This window comes from Carettochelys insculpta, chromosome 19 (assembly GCF_033958435.1).
Source record: "Carettochelys insculpta isolate YL-2023 chromosome 19, ASM3395843v1, whole genome shotgun sequence".
In the NCBI taxonomy this organism is placed as follows: domain Eukaryota; kingdom Metazoa; phylum Chordata; order Testudines; family Carettochelyidae; genus Carettochelys; species Carettochelys insculpta.
The window spans coordinates 11,487-27,960 of NC_134155.1; the positions used below are offsets into that span (position 1 = coordinate 11,487).

Below are 16,474 nucleotides of genomic sequence, written 5' to 3' on the forward strand. Positions count from 1 at the left end.
ATATGAAGAGTAACGAACTGATAAGCAGCAATCACAGCCAAAAGGTGGCAGACAGCACATAGTGTCCTATGGCCAGCAGAGTGGACTGTTCAGATGTACTCATCAATTCTGAGTCTGCAAAGGCAGCAACTATGAGTGGAACATTTATGTCTATGAAGCCAGTGGATGTTCTTCCAGCATCAACTGACTTCCCAGCTGTTATTAAAAGTTTGTTTTCTAGACTCAGACTCTTCACTTGTGAGGAAGCCTTGCCTCTCAGAGATGTGTGGGGTGGTGCGGCTTCAGCATGTTGCGTTGTGCTGATGGAAAGGAACCCCCTGAATACTAAACCTAGCCCAAACAGCTCCTGCCTCCACCCAGAAAAAGTTATCATTGTAGGGTGAAAATTCCTGAGGCAGGCCATGGTTTGTGCTATAGACCCCCCCATTCACTTCCTAAAGACTGGGGCAGGCCTATAATTCTATATTACAGAAACCCAGTTAGCATGAGCAGAGATACTCCTCGCTACCCCACCCACCCCCAATCTCACTCAAGACCCAGGGAAGGTTGTCCCAGCTCAGACAGGACCTTGGAGGCTGAAGGGAGGGATAGTTGCCTCAGTAACCACATTCCATGGCAAGACCCTGCAAATGAGAACCTATTTATGCTGTTTTCTCCTCTGCCATCCCAGAAATGTACTTAAAACAATGATGTGTCAAAGTTAGACTCAGACTCGCAATTTGTCAGACCACTCTGTTTTATTAGCAAAGCCGCTCTGCTAATACATTTAGAAGTGAGCCCCCCCCGAGTGGGGCTTGTGTCTCTTAATTTATACAGTTTTTTGGAGAACAAGTTACAGACAAAAAGAGTTTAGTCACCACCCTTCAAGATCCCTGAGACCAGTCACGTATCTTCGATTACCTGCCTCCTTTAACAGCTTCCAGTTAACTTAACTAATTGCCCTTCACACCTTCCATTCTGATGCCTGCTTCTTAGACGCACTGGCTCCATCTTAATTGCTTCTCCATTCAAAAGCTAACTGTCCCTACCTGTGCTCCCTCAGATACTTTGTAACATGTTTTGGCATGCCCTCTCATATACAATGTATCCAGCATGTCCCCTTATACAATGTTATACTTCCACAATCCCCCCTTTTGGTCAAGGCTACGCCCATGACCAACGACTTACTGGATTCCATACATCAATCGTTTTTTCATTACTTTCACTGGTGACATTTAACAACATTAGATTAGCACTCTGGTTAGGGGTAACCTGATGGATGGTGTCTCTTGTGCAGTTTTGGATACAACAAGAAATCAATTGAAAACACACAAAGATTATTAGAATTTCAAATAGGATAGTCAGGATTCCTTGAAACAATCAGTTTCCCAGACTAGAGAAATTGAATAAGTTACTTATCCATTTCCACAAGGAACTTGGTTCTTCGTGGGGAAGGTATGCAATTTGCTCCAGGTGGCTAGCATGATTTATTACCTCATTAGTATTATCGGGTACGTATACACAGCATTCCGTCCCAATTAGAGCACAGGTCCCTCCTTTGGCTGCCAGCATTATAACAAATGCCCAACAGTTTTGGAGGGCCACTTGTCGGACCGCTCCTGCTTCTTTGGCCAGAGCTTTTAAGCTCTCTCCTGATTCATTGGCCATGATCTCAACCACCGCTTGTAACCTTAAAAGCCTTTTTGCATGGTGAATTACGCCCCCTACTGGGATTAAAGAAATGCCAACAGCTTCTTCCCAAGTTAGGGGGCTTATGTTATCTACATACCATTTAGCATCTGGCAAGTCCCTCCTTTTTCGCCTGAAATTACGGAGGCAATTTCGTGGGAGGGATTGAAGCACCCGGAATTGTGGGAAAATCTGAGCAGGATAACAGATACCTGACCAATTTCCTGGTAACACAGTGTAAGCATTTTCCCCACAAACCCAATGATGTCCCATTAAAGCTGGGAAGGGTTGACGGCAACCCTTTGACATGTAAGAATTTACAAAGGAGGAATAGTATCCCCCAAAGGGCACAGGATGATTTTCACTGGGAGAAGAGGTAGCATTTACATGACATTTGTAGATGGTGCTGTTTTTCTCAGGGAGGCTGTAGGGGGAGCAAGAGATTGAATCTCTGGTTTGATCCCAGGTTGAGAGGAAGTTTATCTTTCCATACCCGGTTCACCATTCTCCAACCTTGTTTGAATAGTCCCATACACCATGGGACACGATGTATTGGAGACAGCTGCTCCTCCCTAGATTCAGCCCTGTCCCATTACACACCCAGCACCAGTGGCCCTTTTCTTTCACCACACTTGTAAGTTTAGGAACATATGTTTTTCCCAGCCCCCAAGTGTCATTTTCCTTCCATGTCCTTTTAAGTGGATAGGGTTCTCCAGCAAGCTCTGAGGAATTCAAAGGGATTGCCATGGTGGGGATACTAGCTTGTGAGTGAGCTGGGATGTGGCTGCAGACCCAGCAATTAGAAATATTCAGGATCTGGGCTATCTGCACCTGTTGTTGGATGAAAGAATTGTCACTGTCACTCTGGATTCCCCAGACCCTCAGGACACAGTAGCTGAGGATTAAGTTTCTCAAAGGACACATGTTGGAAGCAGGACGCTTTCTGGTTCCAACAACCCCTTTCGAGGGAACCGCAGTCACGGTTTTACATCCACCAGGCAGCAGGCGCTAGGCTCACTACTGCTTCTTGTTTGTTGGGTCCTGCTGTCTGCTTACCCTCTGCTTCTGGCAACCCTTACAAGAGCGCAGATTGTAAGGTATTGCAGGCTGTTCCTCTTTGTCTTCTGGGGTTGAAGCTGGTTCTGCGTGGTCTTGCAGAGGTGCTTGGTCCCCTGGAGGTGGTGCTGGCTTACACTGTGAGGCGTGGATCCATGCAGCGATGCCGGATAATTTCACTGCTGTCTGGGTGGTGAGCAGTATCTGGTATGGACCCTTCCACCGGGGTTCCAAGGCGTGCTTCCGAAGGTGGTGCCGCAGGTAGACCCAATCACCAGGCTCAAGAGCGTGACAGGCAGCAGAGGTGGGTTCCGTCGGCCAAGCTGCTTGCACCTGCGAATGGAAGGAGCTCACAGCTTGCATTAACCCTTTGCAGTACTGGAGCAGCATGCTGAGAGTTAGGTTTAGGTCTGGGACTGGGGTAATAGTAGCCATTGTTCGCATAGGGCATCCCATGATGATTTCAAATGGACTCAATTTGTGTCTCTGGGATGGGGATGACCAAATTTCCATAAAGGGCCAGTGGTAAAGCAGCTGGCCAGTTTAACCCTGTGGAATTACAGATTTTTGCCAGCTTATTTTTAGGCACACCATTTCGCCTTTCAACTGCCCCTGCACTCTGTGGATGGTAGGGGCAGTGCAACAGGTGGGTGACATGTAATACCTGGTTTAGATGTTGAACAATTTTTCCAGTAAAATGTGTTCCCCGGTCACTAGACAAAGTGGCAGGAATTCCCTTGGTAGGGATAATGTGGTTTAACAGACATTTTGCAACAGACAATGAATCAGCTTTGCGACAGGGAAAGGCTTCAATCCAACCCGAAAATAGACATACTATAACTAAAATGAATTCATATTTCTGACACTTTGGCATTTGTACAAAATCAAGTTGCCAGTGTAGGAAAGGTGCTTGAGGCAAACCCCGGAACCCTTGTGTTACTTTTACAGATTTGCCTACATTGTGGCTTTGACAAGTAACACAAGCGGCACAGTAGCGGGTTGCAAAGGAGCTGAAATGGGGAGCCCACCACCCCGCCTTACTCATAGCAGAGACCATCTCCTCCTTGCCAACATGTGAAACACCATGTAGCAAGGCGGCTAGAGACGGGTAGAGTGAGAGGGGGGCTACAAAGGTACCAGTGGGCGATCGCCAAAGGGAATCGGAATGCAAAGAGCAACCCAAAGCACTCCAGGAGTCTTTCTGTTTCTGGGGCAGAATCCTGGAGCTGAGCAAGATGAGACAGGGATGGTGGCATTACAGAGACAGAGAGGGGACCAAGAAACGCTTCTGGTGAAGGTTTTATAGTGGCGGCATGTTTTGCAGCAGCATCAGCAAGTGCATTACCTTTTGCCACCTCGGTGTCTGCCGCTGAGTGGCCAGTACACTTAACAATTGCCAAGGCAGATGGTAGTAAAACTGCATACAGGAGGGCGGCAATGTAGGGGCCATTCTTGATAGGGGTACTAGCAGAGGTAAGAAAACCTCGAGCCTGCCAGAGGGTGCCAAAGTCGTGCACAACCCCAAAGGCATACCGAGAATCAGTAAAAATAGTGGCAGAGAGCCCCTCGGCTAGAAAGCAGGCACGGGTTAGGGCGATCAGTTCAGCCACCTGGGCAGAGGTCACAGAGGGTAAAGGCGCAGCTTCTATGGTTTCAGAGAGAGAGACCACAGCGTACCCTGCAAGAAGGTGGCCTTGGTCATTTCTATAACAGGACCCATAAGTGAATAATACCAAGTCAGAGTTAGGGAGAGGTACATCTGAAAAGTCGGGGTGCGGGACAGTGATAGCAGAGACAGTTGCAAGGCAGTCATGGGGTTCACCATCACTAGGTAAAGGAAGGAGGGTAGCAGGGTTTAACCAGGAGCAGCGCTTAATAGTGATATGCAAGGCTGAAAGCAGCAAAAGTTCATACCTAGTGAGGTGAGCAGTGTTGCGTTGCAGAAGGAGAGTTTCCACAGAATGGGGAACCATGAGAGTGAGAGGAGAGCGGAGGACAAGGGACTCAGACATCTCAACCAGGCGCACTGCAGCAGCTACAGCGCGTAGGCAAGGGGGTAAACCCTGGGCTACAGGGTCCAAGGTTGCAGAGAAATAAGCCACCGGGCGATTTCTGTCACCGTGCTCCCGAGTAAGAACCCCAAGGGCACAAGCAGATTGTTCGTGACAGAAAAGGGTAAAAGGTTTGTCATAGTTAGGTAACCCTAAGGCAGGGGCAGAGGCTAAATTCTGCTTAAGGGAGATGAAAGCAGCATTTGCTTCAAGTGGCCATGGCATGGGGTTAGGTACAGAGGATCGAGTGAGTTTTTGGAGTGGTTTAGCCAGAGAAGCATATTGGGGAATCCATTGCATACAGAACCCTGTCATGCCTAAGAATTTTCTGACCTGGCATGGAGAGCAAGGCTGGGGAAAGCTAAGGATGGCTTGTACCCGGGCTGGAGAGAGTGTACAGGAGCCCTGGGAGAGAAGGAAGCCTAGGTATGTGACAGAGGTTTGGCAGAGCTGCAATTTTGTGCGAGAAGCCTTATGACCCTTGTTCGCTAAAGCTGTGAGAAGTGTTAGTGAATCAGTTTCTGAGGCAGATAGAGAGGGGGAGCACAGGAGTAAGTCGTCCACATATTGGATCAGTCTGGATCCTGATGGGAAAACCAGATCAGCGAGATCCCTGGCTAGGGCTTGAGAAAAATAGGATGGACTCTCTGTATACCCCTGGGGAAGGGTAGTCCATGTATATTGCTGACCCTTGTAGGAGAAGGCAAAGAGATACTGGGATTCAGAGTGAACTGGGACAGAGAAGAAAGCGGAGCACAAATCTACAACAGTAAGTGGGTTGCATTTGGAGAAATAGATGCTAGTATTGTAGCGGGGTTAGGGACCACTGGAAAAGAAGGTATGACAATACGGTTAATAGCTCGAAGGTCTTGAACAAATCGCTACGATTTGCCATCAGCCTTTTGAACTGGGAGGATAGGGGTGTTACAGGGGCTGGAACAAGGGACAATAATTCCTTGTTCTTTTAATGTGCATATAACTGAAGCAATCCCAGCCTATGCCTCAGGATTCAAAGGATACTGAGACAGGCGAGGCAGAGGTTTGGAATTGTCTACAGTAATCCGAACTGGGTCAGTATTTAATCAGCCCACTTCAGATGGGTGAGATGGCCATAGGGAGGAAGGAACCTGAGAAATTAGGTGGTCTAGGGACGGAGTTAAGGGACAGCAAGGGACCAGAGTGGAGAGGGAAGTTTCAGACAGCACGGAGGCTACAGAATCACATAAGGAAGACTGAGGGATTTGCACATAGACACCATCTGGGGAGCAGTAAATAGAACAGCCAAGTTTGCATAGCAAGTCCCGTCCCAGAAGGTTTGCAGGGGGGGAATCAGAGAGGAGGAAAGAAAGGTTACTCACCGTAGTAACGGTGGTTCTTCGAGATGTGTCCCCGTGGGTGCTCCACATTAGGTGTCGGGCTCGCCCGGCGCCGCAGATCGGATCTTCCAAGCAGTTTCTGCCGGACCGCGCATGCGCCGGTGCGCGCCACTCCCCCGCGCGCTCCCGGCCACGTGCGCGATCCGGTCCCCGCCAGTTCCTTGACCAACCGCCTCGGATGCTCCTGCAAAACACTAAACAGAGATCCGGAGCGGGGAGGATGGGCGGGTAGTGGAGCACCCACGGGGACACATCTCGAAGAACCACCGTTACTACGGTGAGTAACCTTTCTTTCTTCTTCGAGTGTCCCCATGGGTGCTCCACATTAGGTGACTACCCAGCAGTAACCCAAGATAGGAGGTGGGTAATCGGATTATGTGCAGCTTGTCCCTGAGAGGACCGCTGTCGAGAGACGGGTATCCTCTTGGAATACCCTGTGAAGGGCGTAATGTTTGGCGAAGGTGTCACAGGATGACCAGGTCGCCACTCTGCAAATGTCTTTTAGCGCAACGCCCTTGAAAAAGGGCTGTTGATGCTGCCACCGCCCTAGTGGAATGAGCCCTGGGCATGGCCAGGAAAGAAGTCTTTTTGAATTTGTAGCACATTTTCATGCAAGATACGATGTGCTTCGAGATTCTCTGCGAAGAGAGACATTCTCCTTTTGATTTGGGAGCGATAGAGACTAGGAGTCTATCCGTTCTCTGGAAGGACTTGGTCCTGTCTATATAGAAAGCTAGCGCCTCCTCACGTCCAGGAGGTGTAGGCGCGCCTCTTTGTTAGAGTAATGAGGCTTTGGATAAAACGAGGGTAAACAATAGGTTCGTTAGTATGAAACTCAGAAAGAAACTTTAGGAACAAAGGCTGGATGCAGCCGTACGGTTACCGCCTCCTTGGAAAAAACAGCGCAGGGTGGCGTTGCCATAACTGCCGCAAGCTCGCTCACCCTGCGAGCTGACGTGATTGCGAGAAGAAAGATCGTCTTTATCATAAGGAGGCAGAGGGAAACCGTGGCCAAAGGCTCGAACGGTGGTCCCCTTTTCGCATTAAGCACCAGGTCCAAGTTCCACGAAAGTGGAAGCGGTTTCCGAGGGGGGTATAGGTTTACCAGCCCTTTAAGGAACCTGGTAACCATGGGATGGGTGAACACCATGTGCCCTGTCTCTCCGTGTCTGAATGCCAAAAAGGCGGCAAGGTGGACCTTAAACGAGGATAGCGAGAGTCCTCCTCTCTTGAGGTCCAGTAAATACTCTAATATCACAGCCATAGGCACCGAAAAGGGGGGCTAGCTGTTTGGTAGAACACCATGCCGTAAAGCGAGTCCATTTCTGCTTGTAGGTCTTCCTGGTGGAAGTCCTCCTGCTACTTTCTAGGACTTGCTGCACTTCCTCCGTACATGTGCTCTCTAGGGAGCTGAGCCATGGATTAACCACGTTTGTAGTCGCAGGCCTTGGGGGTGCGGATGCACTATGGACCCCTGGGCTTGCGTGAGCAGATCCAGCGCCACCGGAAGGGGCATCGGTGGCCGGTCCGACATGCGCAGGAGTAGGGGGAACCATTGCTGTCAATCCCACGTTGGGACTATCGGGATCATTCAGGCTCCTTCCCTCCTGGCTTTCTGCAACACTTTGTGGATGAGCGCTGTGGGAGGGAAAGAGTAAAGCAGGGGGCCCCTCCATGAGATCGCAAAGGCGTCCCTCAGGGACCCCCGTCCCAGTCCTGCCCTGGAGCAGAATTGTGGGCACTTCTTGTTGTGCTGAGTAGCAAACAGGTCTATCTGGGGAAAAACCCCATGCATGAAAAATCGGTTGCAGCAGATCGGGACGGATCTGCCACTCGTGCGTGAGTGCGAAACGCGTGCTCAGCTGGTCTGCCTTCACATTGTGAGCGCCTGGGAAGTACGAGGCTTTCAAGGTTATATTGTTGGCGATGCAGCAGTTTCACGACCGGACTGCTTCTGCACATAAGGCACGGGACCGAGCTCCTGCTTGCCGATTTATATAAAACATGGTGGAGGTATTGTCTATACTGATCCCGACTACTTTGCCTTTTATATGGTCTCGAAAGTGTCTGCAGGCGTTGAACACTGCTCGGAGCTCCAGTATATTTGTGTGCAGTGACTGCTCCGTGGAGGACCACAGCCCTTGAGTCACCTCTTCGCCCATGTGCGCTCCCCACCCTATGAGGGAGGCATCTGTAGTAAGAAAAACCAATGTGTGGTTGGTGGAAGGGTACCCCTGTTAGCAGGTACTCGGGGTTTACCCACCATTGCAGGGATTCGCACACCTCTGTTGTGGGCGACGCCACCCTGTGAACAGTGTGTGCTGCCGGGTTGTATACGCTCGCCAGCCAGTGCTGCAGGCTGCGCATGTGTAACCTGGCGTTCTGTTCTACGAACGTCGCTGCTGCCATGTGGCCCAGCAGCTGTAAGCACGTCAGAACCAGCACCGTAGGGCTGAAGGTGAAGACTTGCACGAGGGAGCCGACGGCCTGAAAGTGAGTCTCTGGTAGATACGCCCTCGCTGTAATAGAATTTATGTGTGCCCCTACGAACTCTATGTCCTGCGTGGGGTCTATCTTTGATTTTGTCAGATTGATAACCAGGCCGAGCGAAGAGAACGTGCCTGCTGTGACACATATTATGTGTAGTACCTCCTCCTTCGAGGCCCCTTTGAGTAGGCAGTCATCCGGATACTGGAATATAAATACCCCGTCTGTGCAGGTAGGCTGACACCACTGCCAAGGGCTTGGTGAAGACTCTGGGGGCCGAGGAGAGGCCAAACGGTAGGACCTTGTATTGAAAATGTTCTTTGCCTACCATGAAAAACCAGAGAAATCGTAGGTGAGCCGGATGAATAGTTATGTGAAAATACGCGTCTTATAAGTCGAGGGCTGCGAACCAATCTCCATCGTCTAGTGCCGTAAGGATGGAGGCGATTGTGACCATCCGAAAGCGTTGCTTGCGCAGGTACCGGTTGAGGACTCGAAAATCTAAGATGGACCTCCCGCCTCCTGTCTTTTTCCCCGTGAGGAAATACCTCGAGTAGAACCCTCTCCCTTGCAGTTGCTCCAGCACTCTTTCCACTGCCCCTATGAGCATGAGATGGTCTACCTCCTGCTTGAGCCTCACTACGTGGGAGGCCTCCTGGAGGTGGGGCCTGGGTGGAGGTCATGGCGGTGGGAGCGACTGGAAGGGGATGGCGTACCCCGTGGCTATGATCTCCAGCACCCATTTGTCTGTGGTGATCCTTTGCCACTGGTTATAGAATGGTCGGAGGCGATGGTGGAATAACCGCTTCGGATGACCTTGCGATGGTAGTGATGGCGCAGCCCTGGATCTGTGTGTCAAACTTGTGGCCTTTGGCCCTGCCCCGAGGGCGCACGGCTGTGTTGGGAACGACGCCTGGGAGTTCTGTACTGCTGGTGCTGTTGATGTCGCCCTTGCTCGTAACCCCTGTGGTACTGGGGACGCTGTTGCTGAGTCCACAACATCCAGGGCGATCTGAACTCCCGTCCTCGAGGCCGCGTAGCCTTCTGGCATGATGGCCTTGAGCACTGGTTTCTTGCCCTCTGGAAGCGAGTCCATGAGGGAGGTTAACCTACTGTGGTTATCGAAATTATGGTTCGCTAGATGCGCTGCGTAATTTGCCATTCGCAACAGTAGAGTGGAGGAGGAGTAGACCTTTCTCCCCAACAGCTCTAGCTTTTTGGCATGTTTGTCTGTTCCCCCACATTGCGACGACTCCACCACCAAGGAATTTGGTTGTGGGTGGCTGAACAGGAACTCCGTGCCCTTTGTCGGCACGAAGTTTTTTGTTTTTTTTTTTTTGTTTTGTTTTTTTTGTTTGTTTGTTTGTTTGTTTTTTCTCCGCTCTCTTGTGGACAGGCGGAATAGTCGCAGGAGTCTGCCATATCATAGTGGCAGACTCCAAGCTTGCGTCATCAAGCGGTATTGCTATTTTGGAGGAGGCCGGAGGTCTCAGATTTTTGAGGAGCTTATGGTGTTTCTCTTGCACCTTAGCTGTCTGGACGCCTTGCGTGAAGCCCACCCTCGTAAAACAGCTCTTGGAACTGTTTGAGATTGTCCGGAGGATGGACGTCCCCCGGGGCCATAGCCTCATCCGGGGAGGAGAGCGAGGAACCGCTGGGGTACGTCTCTCTGGACCCTTCCGGTTCCTGCTGGTGATGGTACACCCTCTCGCTAGAGGTTTGCGAGGGAAAATCTCGGGGTTCCATAACCAGTCCCCCCTGAGATGCTTCAGTCTCTGTCCCCGGTCGCAATTGCCCTCGGGGTTACGAGATCGTTTGTGGGGATCTTTCCCTAGTAGATAGCCGATGGTGTCTATGCCCCGCGTGGTAGGGGCGACCTTGGCAGTATAGGCACTGTTCTTGGGAAGGTGCATACCCTCTGCGTCTGGGGGAGGGCTGGAGAGAGCGATTTTGCATAATAGTCCAGCGGTTCAAACCCCAGGAAGGGTGAAGGTGGTCCCAGCCAGGGTGAGGCTGGTTGCAAAAAATGGAGAAGGGGGCTCCGGGTAGGCTAGGGGGGACCCCGGCCTTCTGGTTGGAGTCCGCAACATAAGCGGAGGGCTGTGAGAAAGCAACTCCACAGCCCTATCCGGAGAGGGACTGCAATGCCTCCTCTTGTGTGCAGCCTTCCCCCTCCCTTGAGGAGGTAACTCCGCCCCCTGACGTACAGGGGATCCCAGCCCCATCCGCACCGAGCTCGGCACGCTCGAGGGCGGTGCCGCAGGTGCGGTGTCCTCCGGTGCCTGCAGGCTGCGTGCCTGTGCGCTCTGCACCGCCGGTTCCCCGGGGGTCGGTGCCGCTGCCTGCAGTGCCGCCGGTACCGGCGCTTGTTTAGCCGCCGCCCTGCCTGCGGTGCGGGGCGGCTGGCTGATTATCGGAGGCTGAGCCACTTCCACGTGGCTCTCCATGCCGCCGCCGATCAGCTGTTGCTGCGGCTGGGGGCTGCTCGCTCCTCCCGTCCCACTCGCTATTGTTGCCGGCAGGGATCGGGCTGGGGAGACTTTCCTCCGTTTTTGCGCTGATGGGGTGAGGGAGGCAGCTTTCCTTTTATGGGCCCCGGAGGGTCCCTCCTGCTGCGGCCGCTCCGGCACGTCTGGCTGGAGGGCCTTATGAAAAGCAGTTTTAAGCCGCCGCCCTGCCTGCGGTGCGGGGCGGCTGGCTGATTATCGGAGGCTGAGCCGCTTCCACGTGGCTCTCCGTGCCGCCGCCGATCAGCTGTTGCTGCGGCTGGTGGCTGCTCACTCCTCCCGTCCCACTCGCTGTTGCTGCCGGCAGGGATCGGGTTGGGGAGGCTTTCCTCCGTTTTTGCGCTGATGGAGTGAGGGAGGCAGCTTTCCTTTTATGGGCCCCGGAGGGTCCCTCCTGCTGCGGCCGCTCCGGCACGTCTGGCTGGAGGGCCTTATCCAAAGCAGCATTTTAAGCCGCATCTCCCTGTTTCTCCTTAATCGCCTCTGGGCAGGACTCACATTTTTTTAAATCCTGAAGAGGACATTGTTGGTGAGTCTTTCAGTTGTTAAGCGGGTACTTAGCACCTTCCCTGTGCTGTTTTCCCCGTCCGATGGCCTGCCTCAGCAGGAGGGCTGACGGCCCGATGCTCCTGGCCTCCGGCGCTTGTTACTGGGACTGGATTGAAGCTGTCCCGCTTGTAGTTTGTTTGTTGTTTTGGTTTTTTGTTTTTTTTTTTTGAAAAATAACAACCGGCTAACTTGCAGTAGCCTAGTACTTGAAAAACTTTAAAGAAAAAACAGTTAAAGTCATTGAATACGCTACTTGGCCTTAGCCTAGTTCGGATTCCGTCTGCAGCCGACGGCGGTTAAGAGGAACTGGCGGGGACCGGATCGCGCACGTGGCCGGGAGCGCGCGGGGGAGTGGCGCGCACCGGCGCATGCGCGGTCCGGCAGAAACTGCTTGGAAGATCCGATCTGCGGCACCGGGCGAGCCCGACACCTAATGTGGAGCACCCACGGGGACACTCGAAGAAGAATGCATGTTCCTCAGAGAGGGGACCGACCTGAATAGACAAAGGTTTTGAGAGGGGAAAAGAGGTAGAGATCCCTGTAATGCCAACAACAGACACAGATTTTCCAGATCGGGGAACCACAGGCAAGTCAGTGGTGCGGATTGTAGAAAGAGAAGCTCCAGTATCAACAAGGAAAGGGAGAGAGAATCATTTACAGTCAGGACACATTCTCCAGTAGGGGACAGAGGTAATAAGGGAGCTAAAACTTTCTGAGGTTCCCCAGCATCCTGTCATTGTTGGGGTGAAAAATAGGGTTGGGGATCAGCTGGAGGAACCAGCGGGGGGTTCACTTGATTTCCCATACAATTATTAGGTCGTCTTGGACACACTCTTTTCCAGTGTCCGGGCTGTTTACAGTAGTTACAAACCCCAGTTAATCCAGCCCCCCACCCCCTTCCGCGACCCCATTCCTGTCCCAATGTGGTCTGCTTAGCCCTGAATAATGCTGTATCTGCAGAGCCATTAGGTTTTGGGAAGACTGTTCCTCCTTTCCTTTTAAAGTGCGGTGGCAATGCTCTGCTACTGCCAGCAATTTGTCCATGGTTTCAGTCCCCCATCCCACACTTATTCGTTTTAACACGCTGCCTGTGGCAGGGAGAAGACCATCAACAAATGCATGTGCCAAGGCCCCCTGCCCATTTACATCGAGCTCTTGTATTCCTGAATGTTGTAGGAAAATATCAGTTAGCCGGGACCTATAGTCGCCTGGGCTTTCTCCTTGCCCTTGCTTACAGCAACGTATTGCTGTCCAGTTTGTTTTAGGAGACCACACTTTGAGAATGGCTTGATGCAGGCGCTTCCCAAAGAGCCATACACCGGTCTCTGTACGCTGAATCTGGGCCAGTACTTTTTATGGTTGAGTGCCGTGCCTCAGCTGGCCAGTCTGCGGCAGCCAACCATTTTTCATAATAACTGGCAGGAGCTAACAATTTACACAGTTGGAGGAGATCTGTCTCAGAGGGTTCATAGGTTTCACAGATTAACAGAAACTCCTCAGCAAATTTGACAGAGTTTTCCTGTGGTTTGGGAAAACCTTTAACTATAGATAAAAGTTCTGTACGAGTCCAGGGCTTATAATCCCATATGGACTCACTTTCTCCCATCTTAAGGACTCGTAAGGGTGCCACAACAGTTTGATCAGAGTCTCTCATTAACCTCCCATCAGGTTCTCTTTTCCAAGAAGAGAGGTCAAGAGAATCTTTGCAGTCTGCTTTGGATTTCTTTTTCATAATATTTTGCAGAGCTGCGAGGCCAATGAGGATATCTTCTTCACTTTCATTATCTGTAGTCACTGAAGATTTTTCTTTTGCTGATTTCTTATTTGGGCAGGAGTATGGTGGGGGTCGGGTTTGATCCGGACCATTGCACAGGACTGGGCAAAGGGGAGCGCTCGGACTAGTGGTGGGAGAGACTGCATCCAATTGAACTTTTAGTTTTTCGCTAGAATTTTTAAGAGAGGTGAGTTTTGACTCAGTCCATCTACGATTTGCCTCGTCCCACCACTGCATGAAGCAGTCTACTTCTCGTCTCTCCAATTTGGTTTTTGGGAGGACAAGTTTGCTTTTTAAAGCGTCCACTTGATCCTTGTCCCAAGAACCTAACAGTGGCCACTGTAATTTGGGGTTCTCTAGAGCTAATTTGGACCATTTTTCAAGAAACCTACAAGAGTCCGGTCCCTTTCTGAAATACATAAAATGAGCCGCAGTTCCCTTAGGGAACTGTTCTATCTTAGACTTTCGATTACCCATTTTAAGAGGACTTCACACAGCACTCACACAACAAGGAAATTCGGGCTTGGCAGAGCGGTACCCGGTGCAACACACAGAAAGGAGCCCACAGGCTACTGACTCAACTGCCCTTGCTTTCACACCAGGGGTTATACCCAAGGCGTGGTGCGGCTGCAGCTGTGCAGATTCCACTTATTCAGACCGTGGGGACGGGGACCCCTTGGTCAGCCAGTCTCCGGACAGAGATGGCTCCCAGATTCACACACACACCACAGGGAAGACGGATAGACACAAAGACAAGACAGTCCTCAAACCGGTTAAAGCACAAAAATAATAATTACCTGAGATGTCTGATTCCAGAAGCTGGATCCAAAGACCCCTACCCGAACAGAGTGGGAACCAACAAGTTCGATGGCATAGACTGCGCTGATCCTGTGTACCTTTCTGTCTTGTGGAGGATTGCTTGGACTAAGCGTCCAGGCGCCGGCTGCCACGATCGTCCTGCAAGGCAGTCAGGGATCACACAGCCTCAGCGAAGCCGCTTGCCATCTCAGTGGAACCTCCAAATTGTCAAAGTTAGACTCACACTCACAATTTGTCAGACCACTCTGTTTTATTAGCAAAGCCGCTCTGCTAATACATTTAGAAGTGAACCCCCCCGAGTGGGGCTTGTGTCTCTTAATTTATACAGTTTTTTGGAGAACAAGTTACAGACAAAAAGAGTTTAGTCACCATCCTTCGAGATCCCTGAGACCAGTCACGTATCTTCGATTACCTGCCACCCTTAACAATCTCCTTTAACAGCTTCCAGTTAACTTAACTAATTGCCCTTCAACACCTTCCATTCTGATGCCTGCTTCTTAGACGCGCTGGCTCCATCTTAACTGCTTCTCCATTCAAAAGCTAACTGTCCCTACGTGTGCTCCCTCAGATACCTTGTAACATGCCCTCTCATATACAACGTATCCAGCATGTCCCTTTATACAACGTTATACTTATACAATGTTATACTTCCACAGATGTTATTGCTGTATGCTGTTAATGTCTTTTGCTTCAACTGTCTAGATAAACATTTGCGAATATGGCAGTATGGAGGAGCTGTCGCCACCCTTGTAGATGCATCATCCAACCTAAATGTTATTGTCTGTTTTGTTCTAATGACTTGTTAGGAAAAACACCTGCATTAGAGATAAGATGTTCTATAAACTATGTGCAGGTGATGTAGAAAATTCACACAGGATCACTGTTTGGCTAACAGAAGCGCTTTATTTAACAGGGCCACAGGAGAAAAGGCAAGGGGTGACCAGTTCTCAACAAAAACAAAGTAAAGATTTCATTATATACACATGTACAGTCTCGCACCACACAATTGACTGCATAAGTTTTATTATATTGCAGCTCACCATTGGTCATCAGACGTGTCGACAGTTAGTCACAAAACCCCTTCCCCACGCTAAATATTACGTTCCACTCCTCACCTGTTACTGTGCAGGATCACTGTTTGGCTAACAGAAGCGCTTTATTTAACAGGGCCACAGGAGAAAAGGCAAGGGGTGACCAGTTCTCAACAAAAACAAAGTAAAGATTTCATTATATACACCAGTTTTTACCAATGTGCTTCACCAGCATGCATGTGCTCCCCGTGTGCTGCCCTGCCTCGGCACAGCTAACCAGCACAACAGACCAGGGGAGAACTCCCACTGACCACAGTATCAAATAATATATGAATCCCCGCCAGGCCAAATTTGTCAGCGAAGCATGTTGCTACCTATTCAACACCCCACGTGACAGCCACGCGTTCTGTGCGCGTTACAATCCCCTTCCCGGAACTACCTCCGCCAAACCCAGCCACGCATTCTGTGCGCATTTCAAACCCCTTCGCAGAACTTCTGCCGCACCCCGCCACGCGTTCCATGTGAGTCACAAAACCCCTTCCCCGCGCTAAATATTACGTTCCGCTCCTCACCTGTTACTGTGCATCACCAAAATCTTCCCCCCGACAGAATGTGCATTACCCTAGTCCCTCCCCAACGAAAAGGAAAATGTGCATCCCCCGACAACCGAGCGTTCGTTTCTGAGACTTCTCTCCAATGGAAGTGGGGAAATATGCATCACCCAAACCCTGCGCCCAACGGCAGTGTGTGCACCACCCAAATCCCTCCCCAAACGAAAGGACGTGTGCATTCCCTAAATCCTTCCCTCAACGACTGAGTGTCCATCAGCCAAATCCTTCCCCCAACGGAACGGGAGGAAATGTGCATCGCCCCAATCCTTCCCCCAATAGCCTAGTGTGCATTGCTCAAATTCTTCCCCCATGGCGACAGGTGCCTCAGCAAAAGCTTTACACCCATGGTGCAGTGCATATTATCCAAACCTTTCCTCCAACAGTTGAATAGGTATCACTCAAATCCTTCTTCCAACAGTGATTGTGCACCACCCAAATCTTTCCCCACTAACTGTGTGCACCATCCACATGCTTCCACCACTAGGGGAACAAACATCACCCATTTGCTTCACCAAATATTTTTAGAGCATAAGACAAATCTTTCA

The 16,474-nt window shown here is 50.8% G+C and overlaps 1 protein-coding gene across 1 annotated transcript in view; it reads right to left on the minus strand.

Moving 5' to 3' along the window:
- Positions 1-718: 718 nt before the first annotated feature.
- Positions 719-16,474, minus strand: part of LOC142022943 (uncharacterized) — a 62,498-nt gene continuing 46,742 nt past the window's right edge. Inside the window, exon 22 of the transcript XR_012648083.1 lies at positions 719-3,057. The gene's annotated coding sequence lies outside the window, so the exon portion shown is untranslated. The remainder of the gene's footprint in view (positions 3,058-16,474) is intronic.